Here is a 20,085-nt window from a genome sequence, read left to right as displayed (position 1 = left end):
ATGCTGATATTGTCTAATAAAATTAGTAAAATTGAAAGTAAAGTCTTTGTCTTTTAACTGGCATTTGTTATATACAAGCCTGATTTCACAATCACTAGAGTGGAACGGAATTGCTTTGGTCAGGTTTGGATAAAGATCAACAAAAGGTCAAAAACACTGTTCTGGTTATTCACACTGCCTGATGAGTTGGACTTTCACCACCGATCCTGCTCTTGGTCTTATTGACATGAGATGGGGTTTTCCTTAAGGGGCACTGATTTAACGCAATTCCCCGGGACTGGTTGTTGCCTTTGTTATTGTTTTTTCCCAGTGAGTACCCGGATGTATAGCAGAAATCTAGACTAGTTCGCGACCTCTGCTGCGCCATTCGTAAGCGCTTTTATGGGTAGTAATAATTAAGGGCGTATGGTCACATTGATCAACAAAATGAAATATAGTTTTCGAGATAATAAGGAAATGTAGGTATATTTGTGGGTAGCATCGGTAATGGTGACGAAATTTTGATAAGTCACTTGCTTGGTAATTTTGCGATTTTCGTTTACACTATTTTGACTTGCAACACAAAGTAAATATTTCACCCAAGCGTTGCTTTTTTATAGTGTGTATATTTTTTTCGGGTCAAAATGTGTAACATTTTCAAATTTATTAAACGCCTAAATATTCAGTTATTTTACAAAGTGACTGAAAAACATTCCATCTGTATTATTATGATAACGAATTCCAAACTTTTTGATGTTCAATGTCATCACAAAGAGACTGAAAATGTTACGTTGTAAAGTACATTTCTATGTTGTTTTGCTTCTAATCCTACATAATAATCTGTTGTGATGTTTTTAGGCCCTTTTGATCGTCTTAATCAATTTTAGTCAATCTGAAGAATGTCCCAACCAAGACGTAAAGGAACAAGAACGAATCGGTTCAATGCTACAGCGAATGAAGGAAAACAAAATGCAAATACCATAATTACAACCTACCAAATTTATGTGTATAAATTTTAGGCCTCTTCCTTGTTCGAGGAATGTATCCGTGAATATCCACACAAAGGAACAATATCCCACTCGTCTGCAGCTGTACAAAGAAACTTATTCGATGTCACGTGTCTCTGTAACAATCAATTTTTTAAAAACATATATATTGTTTCGGGATATTATAACCCGTGTTCGTTTCTCAATTGATCACTTGATTGTTTCAGGTGTTTCATATAGGTGTCAAGTCTCAAGGTTCGGCTGAGAAAGCCCACGTGATAACTATTCCTAAATATTCCCACGGTTCCTAAAAAATCCATTGAGTGATGGATAACAATGAGCAATCAATCACCATATTATTAGGTAACCCTTTGAAAAAAGTATGTTGTTTTTACATAGACACTTCATGCCATGATATGAGTGTATTCCCTTTGTTTTAGTAAACTTAGACGTGTAAACACTCCCTTTTGACACATCCACTGCAAGATAACAGTGATTAATCAATCAACGTATTTTCTGTTAATCCTTTGATGACTAGGAACGATCTGTTGATATACAAAAAGAGTAAATCAACTGATCATTCACCTCTTCCTGGGCTGCCACGTGCATATTACATAACACACATTTCACCTCACTTCAAACCTGGATTTAGATTGAATAATTACCCCAGACACAATAAATGCCAAATGGGAACCTTTGTCAGGTAATCTAAGTGGTGCTACCACTAATTGTACCTGTAATAAATTCATTAACTGAGCATCAAGTGAATGACGACAAATACACAAGTGTAGGGTTATACGAGAAAACGTGGATGACAACAAGGGAGTAGTAATCGTATTATCGACGCAAGCTGAAATCCGAAAATGCTTTCACTGCATGGATACTTTTTTTAGTATTAAACTATAACCATCTGGGGTATTTCCAAATGACGACATCTGATGAGCTCCGCTGTTCTTTTTGTCTGTTTGTTTAGGCTGAAGAAATTTATTAACATGCGCCCTTTGTAGAAATCTTTATAGATCACAGTTAACCAATCAGTGTTTATGCAAAAATGCGTAAAACAAATATTGCCTCTAGTCTCCAAGTTTATTTAGCTGTCCTTGCAGACGGTAGCCCAGTCTCTGGTCACGCTCAGTTGCGTTGCATATCATCCGGGTACTCACGGGGGAAAAAACAATAACAAAGGCAACAACCAGTCCGGGGAATTGCGTTAGATCAGTGCCCCTTTAAGTTCTTATTACACTTGCGGGTAATAATAATTACTGTATTCAATGAGTTTATTTTCTGGCATTATATGTTTGCCCTAAATTGAAGGTCAAAGTCATCAAGTATTTGTATGACAATGCATAAATAATATTAAACATAAAGATAACTTTATGCAAAAATGTGTCCAGTTTTCATATTTGTGATCTATGTGTCTGGATTACATGATTTTGGTTGATTTCTGTCTTAAGATCAAGGTATTGAGTAGTTACATGGATGAATGAGTGAATATGGTTTTACTCCACATTTAAGAAAAGTCTAGCAATATCACAGCAAGGGACACCAGAAATGGGCTTGACACATTCCATGCATATGGAGAAACAAGACCGGGACCTTGCTTCAGACGAGCAAATGTTTCAACTACTAGGCTACCACCCAAACCACAGTGTAAACACTTTGTGAATGTCTGTGAGATGTCACTCTCAAGGACATTCACTCATTTAAACATGTAAACACTCTACCCCTATTACATCATTGCCATAAATCCTTTAGTTTGGCTGCAATCACACCATACTAAACTTGCAGATTTTCAACAGGGGTCCCCTCCTCAGTCAGCTTGTCACAAATGTGGACATTTTACTATCTCAGGCGACCCTCACATAAACTGTTCGAGGTGCAGAGAATCCACCTGTTCAAAGGATGATCGCTGTCTGCTCTGTCTCCCTCTCTGTCTCCCCAAGAAAGCATTTACGAAGCTTAGAGAAAAGTTGATAATGATATCTCCCAGACTGATAAACAATCTACCCCATCATCCGGCACATCCAGAGTTTCCTGTCACACTGCAGGAGCAATTATTTACTCAGCAGAAATCAGAGATGACATCACTTTTTAAATCCCGTCTATCGGCTCCAACGCTGTTGTTGACCCAAGCCTACCGACCATGGCTTACTGTTTGACTGTCCAACGGGACCTAAGCCAGCCGCACTCCACGGGATTACCCAGCCAACCAGCCAGCCGAGAAGACAGCCACGGCATGGCTACCGCTACCCACGAGCAACAAGCCTCACATATCATAGAGACATCATACCGGAACCATGGTCACCAGAGGATGACATATCTGACGCTAGAACATCATCTATTCACAGACGAGTCCGATTCGAGATGGGGAACTCATATGGACGATCTCACAGTATGGGGCTCATTGAACACAGAGGAGAGAAACTTTCATTTTAGCTGCATGGAAATTAAGACCATATATTACGGCCATCGTGGAATGGAGAACACAGCTTCATCTATCATCAGTCCTCATAGCCACGGACAACACCACAGTGGTGGCATATATTCAGAAGCAGGAAGGAACCAGATCCAACTCCCTGATGACAGAGACTTCACGATTGTTTGCCTTGGCATACTCCTTCAACTGCCGGATGGAAGCGAGATATATACCTGGGAAACTGAACATACTGGCCGACAGTCTCTCAAATGGGGGGGAGAATATTGGCATATTCGACATTACATCCACAGTCCTTCACCTGGACATACCACACATGGATCTATTCACCACCGGCCACAAACTTGCAGTTTATGCCAGTCCAGTTCCAGACCCAAGAGCTCACCATATTGATGTTCTTTCGATGGATTGGACAAATCTATTCAGCTACCATTCCCACCATGGTGTCTCCTAGACAAGGTCATCCACAAGGTGGAGGAGATGGATTGCAAAATAATACTGATAGCCCCAATATGGCCCAGCAGGGCATGGTTCCCCAGTCTACTAATGCTACAAATGGAGGAACCCATAAAGTTACCACTTCGTCAGGATCTGCTACGACAGAATTGTTATCACGCAGAAGATGCAAACATTCGGTTACTCTGAGCTTGCATCAGATGCTGTGGCAAGATCTTGGCAACCCCCATATTCCCTTTTATATGACAATAGATGGGACAAGTTTGTCAAGTGGTTAAGACTACTAGGGATTATTGATGATGGTTATAGATCAGCCCTTCATTCTGTACTTCAACATGATGGATTATCTATTGGAAACCATCCCATCCTCAACAGATTAATTAAATCATTTCTAAGATATTAGGACTCCTCCTTTCTTCCCCAAGTGGAATTTGTCTGTGGTGTTATAGGCACTGTTAACCGAACCTTACGAGCCCATGGCGAAGGCTACCCTACTTCAAAAAGCTAGGGAAAACATCATTTCTGCTAGCCATAGTTACAACAGCAGGAGTTTCGAAGTTACATGCCTTAGACTAGTCTAGTCTTACCCATGATCAACATTGGACTTCTATAACGATAAAATCACTCCCAGAATTTGTAGCCAAGAACAAATCAAAGCCAAGAACTACACAATCCCGGCATTGGGACCAACAGTGGATCAACCAGACAGACTCTTGTGTCCTATCAGAGCTCTCAAGTTCATCTCTCGTCAACAGACCCACATAGACCCCATCGAAGGAGGCTCTTTCTATCCTGTAAGACCAACTCGAACAAGGATATCAAAAAGGCTACTTTAGCAGAATGGATGAAGGCCACAGTTGCACGAAGTTATACACAGGCTCAGAATTCCACTCCTTCCCATAAGCCATGACTACTGCTGCTACACTCACTGGATTACTCGAGTTTCACTCATACCCCTCACTGGTCTTGCATCACCTTTACCTTCTCTCCCGGAATTTGTAGCTAAGAACATAGCTGCTGCTGCGCATGTCCCTTTGGGTCACAGATATTACACCATTCCTGTACTAGGATCATCCCGACTGTCTTCTGTGCCCCATAGCTCTCAAGCTCTATCTAGCAGCTACCGATCTCCAATGCTGACGTCCGAAAAGATTACAGAGGGGGCGAGGAATGGTCACCTACTTCCACTGATGATTGATCCTTAGTGAAACCATGTATCATTACAATTGAGTGAACTGGATGACTGAAAGTGACGCCATAACCGAAAGTGACGTCATATGTGACATCATTTGGACCGGAAATGAAATCAAAAGGAAGAAAATTACCTGGGGCGGAAGTGACGTCAGGAACTGATAGTAAATACCGGAAGTGACGTAAAATATATAAAATGATGGCATCCAAGTATAGGGATTATCATAAATAGGGATATCAGCAATATAACAGTAGTTCTAAAGTAGGGATCACATATTGACTGATCATTCCTCTGCACGATGTCCTCTGGAAATGGTTCAAGACATAACATCCCTTGGGGATTTGAAACAGTTATGTGAACAAAGTACAAAGATTAAAGGAAATTACTGCCATATATGCAGGGAGTGTACTCGAGGCAGACCCCACCTTCCCTCTGGTATTTTCTTGCAATGATCTAATAGAGGGAGAGTATTCGCAAAAATTATCGAATAATAGTAATCATTGTTTATAATTCTAAGAATACTACCTCTATTTCATCAGAAGTACTCCCTCCCAACTCCCCAATCATCTGTCTCTAGTAGAATGATGTTTGGAAAGAAGTGTGGTTGTGATTGCAGCCAAAATAAAGGATTTATGGCAATGATGTAATAGAGGTAGTATTCTTAGAATTATAAACAATGATAACTATTGTTCGATAGTTCTTGCGAATACCCTACCCGTATGACATCATTGCCACAAATACTGTATTTTGGCTGTCATCACACTATAAAATCCATACCCATTTGAGCAAGTAATAGTATCTTTCTACCCATACCTTATGTGCATTCTTAAGGCGGAGATATCTCGTTATTATTAGATTTAGACTATAACGTAGATTAGAGTTGTTATTATTCTCAGTCCCAGCTTACCTTAGTATTTGGGATTGACATGACGCTGCTGACCCCAGCAACATCATCTTCCTTATAATTGCCGTTGACCCACAAAAGCCTTGTAATAAGTGCAGACCTTCAAGATGCACGGAAGATTTGAGGTGTCCTCAGTGCTCATCTCTGCCCACGGAAGTGTTCGCTAACGTCATGGACTCTTGGAAAAAGTCAAAGATGAAGGGCTATCTGCTATGTTTGCGGTTTCGTTGAGGATCTGTATCAATAGAGACGTCCCCGGGTAAAGTGGACAGAAGGTCTAGAGGCCAGGCATACTTACCGCTCCTTCTTAGAGACCCAGTCGTCAACACAATCAGACGCCAGGCCCACGTTAGAACGCAGGTTAAAGAAGCAACAAGAAGCGATAGATGCCATGTTTTACAGTGATTTACTGCCCAGGTGTCCCCCGGGCAATTGGCCAGTACGGGGACAAAATGTTTTGGGACAAATGATGCTTAGAAGCCTTTATCTCTTCAGGTTTGGACAGGGCACCGCACGGTGGACGTTATAGGCCGGCAACCATGGGTCCCATGGTGAAAGTTGTCCAGTCATCTTTGAGCCTATGTCGCAACAGCCACTGACACTGTACATTGTTTTGGGTAGTCAAGGCAGAGACCTGAAACCCATCATGAACACTACGGCCACCATGTAAATTGCACACAGATACAAGCCTGCCATGGTCACCACAAGGTATCCAGGTTGAACCAATAATGGCCTTGAACAGGAACGAACAGCATTTTCCCAGCCATTGAAAGAACGTTCACCACGGGCAGACCAAGAAGCATCCCATTAGCACCACTGTGACAATTTTGGACTCCATGACTGGGACAGACCCTCAGCTTGGTCCTTCATCAGACAGAAAAGCCGGTTAGACACCGCACGGGGTACCACTTGACGCTGCCAACTGGACTCCACCTGCCAAATGTGTCAACATGTTACTACACAGATTGTGACTCAAAGCCACTGAGTATTACGGACACCGAATCCAGTCGCTGAATGGCTCACAGAAGGGTCAGGAGGACCTGCATGGACATAGCTCGGGGGTCCAAGACTTAGCATCTGATTAGTGTGAAGAGATTTTACGGTCTTATGAATCACCCACAACAGATGACAATCCGGGACATTCCTTTATGAAAATATATACCACCTTATGCCTGGCCTCAAGCCCACATTAAAAGAAGACGTTAATCCACAGATGCTAGAATGTAAAGGTTGTCATGGAAGTTCCATCACAACTCATAGATGTTATACTCTTCCCTGGCCATAATATATAAGGGATCTAATAACAAGGAAATTCACATCATGCATGATTAGCACGTGTTGCACATTATTGTTTGCTTGTTTGTTTGTTGTTTAATGCCGCGCTCAGCAATATTCCAGCTATATGACGGCGGGCTGTAAATAATCAAGTCTGGACAATCCAGTGATTGACATCATGAGCATCGATCCACGTAATTGGGATGCGATGACATGCATCAACCAAGTCAGCGAGCCTGACCACCGGATCATTCGCCTCTTACAAGCATAGTCGCCTTTGACGGCAAGCACGGGTTGCTGAAGACCTATTCTACCCCGGATCTTCGCGGGCCAAAAGAAGCCAAAGTGTGTGCGCCGAACAGACAAAATGGCGATTCATGGTTACCAAAGAGGTATCTCAAGTTGCCCGAATGTTTGACAAATCCGAAGGTGTATACGTAATTTCTCGACTGTCGGAGAAGTACCGTCAAACGGGAGGACTTGCAATGAGACCTGGTCGTAGTAGACCTTAAAACACAGACCAGATCGTATCATTATATTTATTGCCCTACGCAAGATATTCCAATCTGCTCCTGTTATCAGTTATCCGTTCAATTAGAAGGCGAACATCAACATCAAACATTAAAAACCAGCTTTATGGAGAGCAAGGCGTCCTTTGAAGAGTGTGAACCTAACAGCTTACCATAGGTGGCAAAGATGGGGTTGGCTCGACAACACCAGGGACGGAATGTACGCCAATGGCGTTACACCATGTTTACAGTCGAATCGAGTTTTTGTCTCCGATTCACAGAAGGCAAAAAACGTTGTTGGCGACGAAGTGGCTAGCGGTAAGCCAGGGCAACAATTCTTGAGCATGACTACTGTAATGTCATCGTGTGGGGCGGTATCACATGACGGGTCATTGTGAATGGACGTTTGACTGGCCAGAGTTATGTTGAGGAAATTTTATCGGCAGAAAGTTTAAACTGCAAGATGACAATGCCAGACCACCTCGAGCCCAGGTCGTCACCGATTATCTCCGACGAGAAGGCGTACGGACATTGGACTGGTCCCCTGACATGTCCCCAATCGAGCACCTGTGGGGTGTTCTCAGGCTGAGAATATACGCCAGAGACAGAGAGCCCGCTAACGTGGAACAGCTTGGGGTTACGTCTTCGGACGTAATGGCGGGCAATAATACCAGTATTCCATTAATGTCGTGTGTGTATCGCCAAACATGGTCGACGCACCAGATGTAGATCTCACGCCAAAAAGTATTTTACAGACTATTTTTTTAAATTTTTTGTCAGAAGTATAATTAACCATACTAACGACAGCATTAGAAAGTTGAAAAGTGAAGGAAAATTGCCACTTCAACAGCTAAAGCGTCGTATCTATCAGACACATGACTGCAAATTGCCAAGTCAAATCTAAAAATACGAAAGTTTCTTTACTGATCAAGGAATTGGATTCCATCAACAGACGCGCGATGGGCATTGGGGCTTGTATAAATTGGTTCTTCGCAGGGCTTTGTCATGTTACACCACCGATACAAGAGTCGTATAAGGGTATGTCTGGAGATACCTCGGTATCCATCTCGACAGCATCATTAGGATGCAAGAGCAACTTCTCACTACCCAGGTGTTGATGTCGAGCATACCAAACAAGAGGCCGAAAGAGCCTTCCAGGGACCACGGCTTTCAAGACGCCTCAAAGAGGAAATGTGTACCCTTCACAAAAGAATCATTTCAGGCTACCACCAAGGAGGACTGGACTTCGAATCCTTACACGCACAAAGAAGCTAGGAGGAGCTACAGAGGGAGCAAGCCTGGTGATAGTGGGGATCGCCAGTGTTCACTGCCTGGCAGTCCCATCCTATCTACCTCGCTATGTTAATCGACTTAAATTATTGAATACCGGAAATCACACCAGGACTAGTGGGAAGCTGGCTGATGGCTGCGATTAAGCTCTTCACGTCCGATCACTGGGTTCAAACGTCGTCAAGGGAGGATAGAAGGACACAAGGCCCACTTCCAGTAACGACGAAATCTTTTATCTGGACCCAAATGATGTTGATTCCATCTGACAGATGTTATCAGCGACTTCCAAGGCGATTCAGGATGTAGCCTTAAAATAAATGCCTGAAAAATCTTACCAATATTTCACCTTTTATTAACCTTTTTACAAATTATATATAAAGTATAAATGTATTAAAGGAATTTAAATACTAGTATAGGTCCTTGTGTAATGTTTTGGGTCCTATTTGCTGTCAGTCATCGAAACCATGTTGCCGTACTTTCTGACAAACACTCTCTGTGTCTGTATCAATATCTGGTGAAAGCTCCACGTGCTCTGATGGCGTTTGCAACACGCCTACCGATGGAGGTCACCAAATGCTGAAATTGGGGGATGGTTCAAGTTCTTGTACAGTTTGTAAGGGTTGATATCCCTGGCTCTTGCACGATGATCCAGTTGATCTCACAAGTGATCAATTGGGTTCAGATTTCTTGCTGGCCAAGGTAAAGTATTGATCGCATTCCGACACAAATGGTCCAACACAATGATGCCTGCCTGGTGTTGTCAACCATAAATACAGGTCGTGAACATAAGGGATGATTGTCAAAATGTGGGATCACACTGTTTTCAAAGACCTCATTGAGGGTAACATTGCCCATTTAACAAATCCAGTTCACAGTAATAGGACACACAACTCCAAACCTTTACGGAACCACTACCAAGGGGCACTGGGACAAGCGAGTATATAGCGAGTGACTTTTATCAGAACAATGGATTCATCTCCATGTTCATAAGTTCCAATGCTGTCGGGTTATAGCAGTGGACCTTGAACAGGAAACAGGCTTCTCTGCAACGTCTTCTCGCGGTATTGACTGAGAGACGGGATTCCTGCATTAAAGTGGCGCCTGAGAATGGTGCTGTTCCATGTTGGATTTCACCAAGCAGTTTGAATTAAGGCTTTGTTATTAGGCGGCGCTGTCTTCCTTGCTCTTCCCGATGTTGTCGGTGTCGGTTTTTTTTTTATAAACCAGATTTTTTTTACAGCAAAAAACAAACTCGTTGCATTAATATTTAATTTGATTCTGATCTCCAACAACTTTTCAAATCGATGAGGGGACACTAATGAGAGATATAATTGGTATATGTTGCCATAAGCACAATTGTACATCATGTTCAAATTAAGGTATTTACAAACAAACTGTTCTCTTGCGAAATATGTGATACAAATAGATGGATTTCGGGTTCGATTCCCGTCATGGGTACAATGTTTGAAGCCCATTTCTTGTGTCCCCCGCCGTGATATTGCTGGAATACTGCTAAAGCCGGCGTAAAACCATACTTACTCACTCACTCACTACAAAGTACTGGGGTGAATATTTCATTCAGATCTTACTGTATTCCGGGTAAATCGTTATAATTAAGACGTGGTAATCGTCTTCTGTAACATGGTAGCAGCAGTAGTAGTAGCCATGTAGCTTTTACCCGTTTCAGGAATTTTGGAAAATCTGGCAGTTCTGATAGGCAAATCATGACAATAAAACCTAAATCATGTTAATGTTCGGTGTAAGTTTAATGCTGTTATTGCTACCAGATACCTCTTTGGCGTGATTTGAAGCTTGAAATCTGAATAGTAAGTTAAGGTGTTAGACTACCTAAAATCGTTGTACAACTTTTGTTGGTAAATGTCTTTACATCTTTGTTTAAACAGACACATAGTTTAACGATGTCTTGGAATTTCCAGACATATCCACACCCAGACTGAAATAAGGTAGTTCTCACAAAGTAAACTCAGCAGATATCTCCAACATCATCAAATTTCTTTAATTAATCGTAACATCGCTTAAAACAGAATAGAGACAATATGCAGCCTTGTCTGACGCATATTTCTGTTGTAAATATATCAGTCAGTTAACTCGTACGGTTGCTTTGACATTTTGTTACATATTGTGTGATAAACGATTAAGTTTGCCGTGAATACCAGCTTTAAACAATAAATACTATAATTTTAGCCTATCCTCAGAGACAAAGGATTTTTTACATCTACAAATATTCAGTATTTTTCATCATTTCTCCTTAGATACTTAATTGAAAACAAAGAGTAAAGGCCTGGTCAGTAGAAGAATAATGTTCTCCGAATCGTGTTTGACATTCTGACACCACATTTGGTGTGGATAGCCCAAATTTTACAACGACTGTCTGTCATCGTAGTGAATATTTTGTTTAAAGTGTACAACAATGTTATACCTCCGTAATTATTTGTTTCATTCTTATCGCCTGATTTGGAACGATTAAACCAACGGTCCAATGTTCAGGAAAATATCAGTTAAGTCTAGAATACAAATACATAACTAACTTTCTTAGCAGAGGTAGAAATAAGACACACGTTTCTTGGAATTCTCCAACAGGTACGCCAGGCGATTTACCTTTGCCAGGGATTAAACCAATCATCAGCAAATAAACTTTGTGATGCACCTTCATGAGAATAACACTATTTTAAAATAAATTTTAACAAAAAAAAGCGACACTCATTCTTCTTTGCGGTGTCAACTATTTCTTGAACAACGTTGTGTTCATACTCACTTTTCTCCGAACGACAAGGTTTGGGAAACAGTTCTACCAGTTTCATATTCAAAGGAATGTGACAATCTACTTTAAGTCAGTCTTCGATCTCGCTACCGTTAAACAAAGATCTGGGGAGATCTCATTGTACTGGTCACGTCAGAATGACCATGCATCCGACCAATCGACATCAGAAAATCATCGTCTCCCATTTCAATGGGATAAATAGTTATAACGGAAGCGACAGTTCGTAGCCCGTGGGAACTACTGCCATACAACCTCGGCCATCATTAGACATTTCAGAATGCTGGTCTGGCTTCAACACATTTTATTCACACGATAAAATAGGATTTGGTACAAATTCTCCAACTTAGGACACCTTCTCCCAGATATTTACACCAGTGTTTTTCAGTTTGTACAATACATGGACAGAACAGAAGGAAATAAAAGAATAGGGAAGGTAGGTGAACAGTGATAACAATACAGCTTACACAGACCTCGCTGCAGCACGTATACAAATCTGTACATAACTGACTTTTAAATATCATCTTGCTCTGGTAAATCCCGATTTCCATTTAATATCAAATTGAAATCTATTGGTGTATTTTCGACTATAGTGCATATATTTGTCTCGTTCTTCATTTAACAAGTCACATTCCAAGATAATATTACATGCACTTTCACATTGACACCAAACAAACCTACTGCTGTGTCTTCTATTCCTAGTCTACATGCACAAATCATAATTTACCTGACTAACCTTATGTCTTAGCTTAGTATGTATGATATAATGTTTTCTGTGTCTAAAAGAGAAGTGCGATGGAGCCTTGGGATGATTTTGATTTATAAGTGTGTTATAATACAAAACATTTCAATTCTTTTCTTTAAAACTATATTTATCCATAATACCTTATTGTTTCAATATGTTTCATAAGCACGCCGAAATTCTATCTCCTTTATATACAGCAAACATTCTCTCCAACCATTGGGCCCCTCCGGGCCCAGATCATCGACAGCAGCAGACGGACTGTTAGGCTAGTTGTTGCGTCGGCCACGGCCGCCATCTCACCAACGACGATGTCGACGTTGAAGAATCGCGTTCCGACTTCCCGCCTATGTGACAGAGCGGGTCTCCGAACCCGGGAGCATTGGCCACTCGGACCCTGTGTGCGTTCTATCACGCGACTGCCATTTCTTGTATCTTTCCGACCTGTTATAACCTGCATCAATAAATATGAGTGCTGTCTTCAACCCTTCAACCCTGAGTTTTGTCTTTATCACCCTGATCTACCATCTGATGGTAAAAACCTACGCTTTTGGACAGATGATGGAGAATTATCCTGGTAGCGTTAGTTTGCTGTTGCTCACGCACGATCCCCCTACCCTAACTCGCAGCAAAGCAAATGGTAGTTTAGAGGTGATGGAAAACAAAAGCAGCGTCAAACCGGCCGCCATCTTGACGGAAAAACAGACAGCAGCCCAGCCTACCTGATCGCAGCAACAAGACAGCAACCTAAAACCAGCAATCGTAACAATCATCGACGACAACCAGACTCAGCAACATTCATGTAACCATGTTAGTACGTCGACTTTCATCAATACTACCAACGTTCAAGATCAAGTCGACCAACGTCAAGATTCTTTAGCAAGAGCCTACCGATATTTATGTGTGACACTATATTTGAACTTTCGTTCGAACTCTCCACGTATATTGTGCTTATGCATATTCTCTATACATATGCGGTGATATTTGGCAAAACCAAAATGTGTATTCCAAATCAATGTTTATACTTTCATTAACCCAGAGATTAAAGGATATTTATACTATTATTCGTGAACATTTACAGACGAAAAAAATATCTGTTCATTGGGTGTCAAAGTTGTTGTTTTTTAAATTCTGATCTTAAGGAAAAGAGAACTGACATTTCCAGAGAAAAGCTGGAGCTTATTGAGGAGGATTTCGTCAAATTCAAAAGGAGATTAGTAACGGGTGATGAAACATGGAAGTTCAAGTTTTCAAGGTCAGGTTGGAAAGTTATGGCCACTGTATTCTGGGATGCAAAAGGTGTGATCCTTGTTGATTGCTTAGAAAGTCAAAAGACAATTGCCGGTGCCTACTATGCTGATTTGCTTCATCGCCTGAGAGATTCTATCAAAGAAAAGCAGCGAAGAATGCCGACTGCTGGAGCTATACTATTTCATGACAATACCTCATCTCACACCTCTCGACTTGCAAATGCTGCTGTGCGATAATGTGGGTTCGAAGAGCTTCCTCACCCTCCATACTCGCCAGACCTGGCACCAAATGACTTCCACCTTTTTCCTAAACTGAAAGAACCTATGCGCTATGACGACAAAGATGGCCTAAAAGCTGCCGTCAATAGGTTTTTCAGGGTGGCTTCAGAAAACTTCTTCTTGTCTGGAATTGAAAAGCTTCCAAAATAGAATTAAAAACACTTTCACAATTGTTTCTTTTGTTTATTTGGCTTAGAACGTTTTGACCAGCCCTCGTATCATATGCCGTACATGGGCCTATGGCTGACTCATATATACTGACTAAATCTTCTACGGTACTGAGGGTGAACATGGCAGACAAAGTTTTCACGCTTTAGTTAATTTTGATACTTTTTGGTTGTTTTTGTAAGGGCAACCAGAAATAGTTTTAAATAAGCAGGTATATGTTTAGGTTCCTCTTCAAATCACATACGCGCAGTGAAGAAATATCATCGCTTCATTATTTCCGGCTGCCCTTAAAATAGAAAGTAATTATAAACATTTTACGTATGATTCTCTCACTCTCACTGCTCGCTGTATGTGGTGAGGTGAGATGGGGGGGCATGCACGTGTGTTTGTGTGTGTGTGTGTGTGGCTGCTTGTACTAGAACTAGACCGGACTGATGTCGATATATAGTGCTAGCTCACTGAGATACCATGCCGCAGTTTAACATGAATCCCCCACTCAGTTACAGTATACTGACTCCGAGCCGACCGGTCCTTGTTTTAGCCCCTTTATGCCGAGCGCCAGACAGGGTAACAACAAGTACCATCTTTTAACGTCTTTTGGTATGACGCGTCCGGGGATCGAACTCCGGACCTTCCGCTCTCCGGGCGGACGCTCTACCACTAGACCACGGGGGCGGTCTGTATGTGGCAACACGATTCGACGTGTGAGATAAGGACGTCATCTCCTCACGAGGTAATGGGGGCGTTGGAAACTGTGCATCAAGATAAACGTTGACTTACTGAGTTATAGTGAAGCTCTGAGGTGAAGCCCACGAGCACTAACATCACTTTTGTTTGTTTGTTGTGCACTAACATCGCGGCGAATCTGAGATTTGACCTTACGAGCGGGGATCTAGGCGCGACTAAGGTGTGCAATTCTGCACGTCGACTTGCGGCACCCTAGACAAGGAAGTTCAAACAAGTTGATTTAGTCAAGTAACTTCTGGGTTTACCAGGGGATATACAAACGGACTCACGTTTCGTTTTGGGAGCACAAGTCAGAAACTGTTCAATACGTCTTCATAAAACTTTGAATATACACCAGGCATGCATTGAACTGGAGGCTTTTGCTATTCAGGAATTATCTATTTTAAAAAAATGCGTATCCGAGGAAACAAGTTGGAGCTAGGTTCAAATGGGGATAGGGGCCGTTTCCGAAGCAGTACTTCACACCAGGCAAGTGCTGAACTGGTGCCCCTTTGCTATTCATGGCAGTACCAGGCTGTAGAGAGGTTCAAATGAGGGTTTCATTTTGGGGAACAAAACAAAAAAACATTCAATATGTCTTGATGACATTGTGTGAGCACATCAGATACATCCCTGTTGCTCCGCAGCAACCCATGCTTTTTAGGGGCGACAAAATGGACCTGGTGATTTGATTTGATCATAGCCAGATCAGCTTGACAATGTGGCTCATTATTTACTGCACTGCCAAAAATATGTTATGTTTGTTTGTTGTTTAACGCCGCACTCAGCAATATTCAAGCTTTTTGACGACGGTCTGTAAATAATAGACATCATGAGCATCGATTTACGCAATTGGGATACGATGACATGCATCAACCAAGTCAGCGAGCCTGACCATCGCCTCTTACAAGCATGGGTTGTTGAAGACAATTTCTAACCCGGAATCTTCAAGGGACCCCAAAATATGTAAGGCAATGGCGGAGTCTCTCACAGTTGTCAATTTTGACCTCTCATTAGCTGGACTATTTTGCTCTAAGAATATCGTTCGCCATGAAGTTCAGAATGTAATTCTTGTTTATATTAAAGCGTGTGGCAGTTTCCCTACTTTATGACATTTCTAGGAACTTAGCAAACCATTACTATGGGCAAGGTGTAAATGGGCCTAGTTGCCCGAACACCTATGAAACTTTCAATCAACCTGACAGAGAGGAGTTTCTCAGTACGCAGTGTTTAGTAGAAAACAAGCACAGCATCATATAAATCAGGTCAGGAATTGTTTACCATTGTTACTTTGTTACTGAATAATGATTAAGAGTTTTGAAAATATGATATGCTATCAAGATAAATGCTTGTCTATTGAAAGGTACTTTGGAAAGTATGAAAGCAATTAATGAATAGGGGGAATCATTTGGTTTACTCACAAGCTTTAGGATGTCATAAGTAGGTATAACTTCGTTTTTCCTCAGGATAAAATTCGGCACAATCAGAGTCATTCTACAGATAGAAGTCACAGAAATAGGTCTGCAGTTGCTGTTTCAAACAAATCATCATGAGCAGTGTCTCAAAGACGATAAAAATCATTCGACCTTTCTTCGTCATTTCTAAGTAAATGTTTTAGCTACCCCCGAATCAAGCCGATTACACATAAACTGGATACGAACTTGTAAGATGCACTTTATTGACATTATTTCTATTTCTGATAGTTAGTGGACTTCCGACAAGTTGACAAAATGAAAGCATATTGTTCATGCTAAACGCAAATCTATCAAAAACGTAAGGGCGGTAATGTAAATCAACTAGAAAAGTGGTACAACCAAATTGTACCAAGTATTAAGCTTGTTTCATGATACCAACGTTAAATCCGATAAGGTCTATTCAAATTATCACTCTATAAGTGCATGTTTTGATGATAATATGGACGCTCAGTGAATTATACCACAAAACAGCTCATGCAAAAAAGAAGATTATTCTGAAGGAGTGCGAGATTTAGAGAGCCACTACCTTGCATGTCGAAGTACTGGAACACAATGACTTTAGCTGAATGTGTCCGTTGCCCTCTATTCTGTAACAGATATTGGCTACTTCACGTGCCAGCGAACACAATCATATGGTATGTTATATCTTGATCTGGGCATGCATATGAAGACTTCCGAATATACTAAACAAAGCATATATGCCGTCAGGAATGGTCTAGTGTTCTTGTTATGACACGTGTATCCATTGTGAACTAACTTAGAGGAACAGCAACATCCGACTCGAATGTGTTCTTTTGGAAAATATTTCGCTCCTGCTCGAATTAGTGCACACTATTGAATGCATTTTAGCTATCGTATCAGGGAATCAGTTTTCTCGCTCAATTACCGGGCTAACACGTCTCGGGATGTGCTTCAATGAAGCTCCGAAAACCAGAAACTGTGACAATGATGTGCGCTAGATGTACTAACGTGCTAACTTGTATTCTATGTAACTGGACCCGTGAAGATTGGGTAGAGAATAGGTCTTCAGCAACAAATGCTTGCCGTAAGAGGCGATAAACGGGATCGGGGCGGTCACGCTCGCTTACTTGGTTGATGCATCGTATCTCAAATGCGTAGATCGATGCTCAAGATGTCAATCACTGATGGAACAAGCGTATTAAACTGCAATGGGGCTATGTTGAAAATTAATCCAGTCCTGGTGAGCTTAACAACCGTATTCATGAGCTGCCACTATCAAGCATGGCTTCATATTATACCAATTTTAATTCCGGTTTTACGTAATGTAATTAGAAAATCAAAGTTCTGACATACCTATTTCGTGTCGCTATGCGACATAGTAACATTACGACCAAACAATACTAAGATAAGAAACAAGAGTCATCCGAAGATGACATATCCCCCCGACGCGGCATGTCGGTAAACTGTGTGTACCTTCAAATGTGTTTAGATTGGCAAGGACATCTTTTTCCTTGATGCCAAAACCAGAAATATAATGAGGGTTATTAAATATTGGTTCATGTAGCTCACTTTCTGATGATCTCATGAAATTGTAATAACAATAACTTCGCAGATTCGCATATGAATAGCTCTGTAGTGCCTCATGACACAAAGGCATAAAGAGAATGTACTACGTTATGTAGCTCACATCATATATAGTATATGATATCGGTAAATAGTACACCTTAGAATTATATGTCAGGGGCTACAAATCAAAAAGATTAAAATATAACAAACTGCACAACAAGTGAACATGATTGATATGTGCATAAAATTTGGTGAATCTCTGTCGCATGGTTTAGAAGATATACTCCAGACGAGGACATTACCCTAAGTTCATCACTTTTCAATTTAAATTGAAAAAAGAAAAAAAAATCTGTTAATAACAAAGGCACCACTACATAACCTGCTTGATAGGTGTAAAAACTTTTGAGAAGCTAAGTTGTATGGTTCGGGAGATATGGTCCGGACAAGAGCACTACCCTCAAATTTCCTAAGTTCATAATATTTCCATGGAAACAACAAAAATATAAAATTCTAAAAATCTCTAAATAGCAAAAGGCACTACTACTGAGCCTGATTGGTAAGTGTACCAAGTTTTGTGAAGCTAGGTTGTACGGTTTAGGAAATATGCTACGGACAAACAATGATTACAGACGGACAGACGGACGGACAGACAGACAGATTATGTCATTATATGTCGGGGGAATAACAAGCCAGTAGCTATTTGAATTCCGAATATCAAGAGGTTCTTCCCGGAGGCATGATCCGAGACTAGACACTGACGCAAATATATGATTGTGATAAATAACAACACTATCGCACAACAATATTCAATAGACTTTTATAGCAATAAAACAATACAAAATAAACCGTGGTAAAATATAACTCAAAACAGAGCTGCTTGCTCAAAAGTGGAATCATAAGGTGTCATCAAAAGTATTGATATATTTCATAAATAGCAAAATTCATCTGTAATCGTGTCAGTCACTATCATCGAAAGATATCTGAAATATCACTTGTTATAAGGATTAAGGATATTGATATGTAGTCAGTACATATAACATGGTCGATGACATTCATAGAAATAGTACTTGGGCTGTTTCAAGGAAGACGAGAAATGCACATTACCACACTACACGGGCATCGTGCAAGTGTACACGCATAGCAGTAACACTTTCAACTATCTGGTTCAAAACAATGGTCACAAACAAAACCCTAACTAATCTCATTTAAATCAGATCTTAGTTCCCCGCGATCTAGTTCTCCCGCGAAACAAAGATCTAAGGACACCCTATTAGGGATCACGTCAGAACGGCCTTTCGGGAAATTTGAAAGACCAAAAAAAGTCGACATTAGCCAACCATAAAGCAGCTACATTTCGCGAACACAAGTTCCAAACTGGTGACTTCCAATCCGGACTATGCTTTGAAAAATGTTTTGACAAAGTTCTCGATTCAAAACTTGAAAACTGAACAAATTATCATTCGGGATGATATGATAGATGGCTGAGATTGTATGGCAGTATTTCCCACGGGTTATGCAATCTCATCTGGTCAAATGTTTATCCCACTGAAGCAAGTGATAGACGATGATTTTGACGGAATGCCCCATGTTAATCTTTTCGAGTTTGCAGAAAACACATTCCAAGGCATTGGTGACCAAATCGTGTTTTAAACACATCGGAACTTACCCTATTTAATTTTTAGATGCAAGACATGTGTGAAATAAAAAATTATTCCGGAAGGATTCTTTGACGAAGAACATGTTTGTTTGTTGTTATTTAGCACATAACATTCATTGATAGGGGGGGGGCGAGGGCGAGTGTTCTTGCAAGGTGGTGACGAATGATTCCAGGTGTCACTCTCCCTATCTGGTAACCGAAGCTCTGATAGGTCGGACGAAAGGTCGTTCTGAACTGACCCATAATGGGATGTTCTCAGATCTTTGTTTAGCGGTAGCCAGAACTATGATCTGATTTTAGTGAGAATTAACCCTAACAGGCTATTTTAACAAACTTTAACTGAACATTTCTGATGCCTTCAACCTTTCTATCACAAATTCCACATGTATAGCCACGGTCTAGGAAGACCGAGTTGTGCCTGAGTAAAAGTTGACCATAATTAAAATATCCAGACTAT

This window comes from Haliotis cracherodii, unplaced genomic scaffold, assembly GCF_022045235.1.
Source record: "Haliotis cracherodii isolate W230 unplaced genomic scaffold, xgHalCrac1.p SCAF_4, whole genome shotgun sequence".
Classification (NCBI taxonomy): domain Eukaryota; kingdom Metazoa; phylum Mollusca; class Gastropoda; order Lepetellida; family Haliotidae; genus Haliotis; species Haliotis cracherodii.
This window is presented reverse-complemented; position numbering follows the sequence as displayed.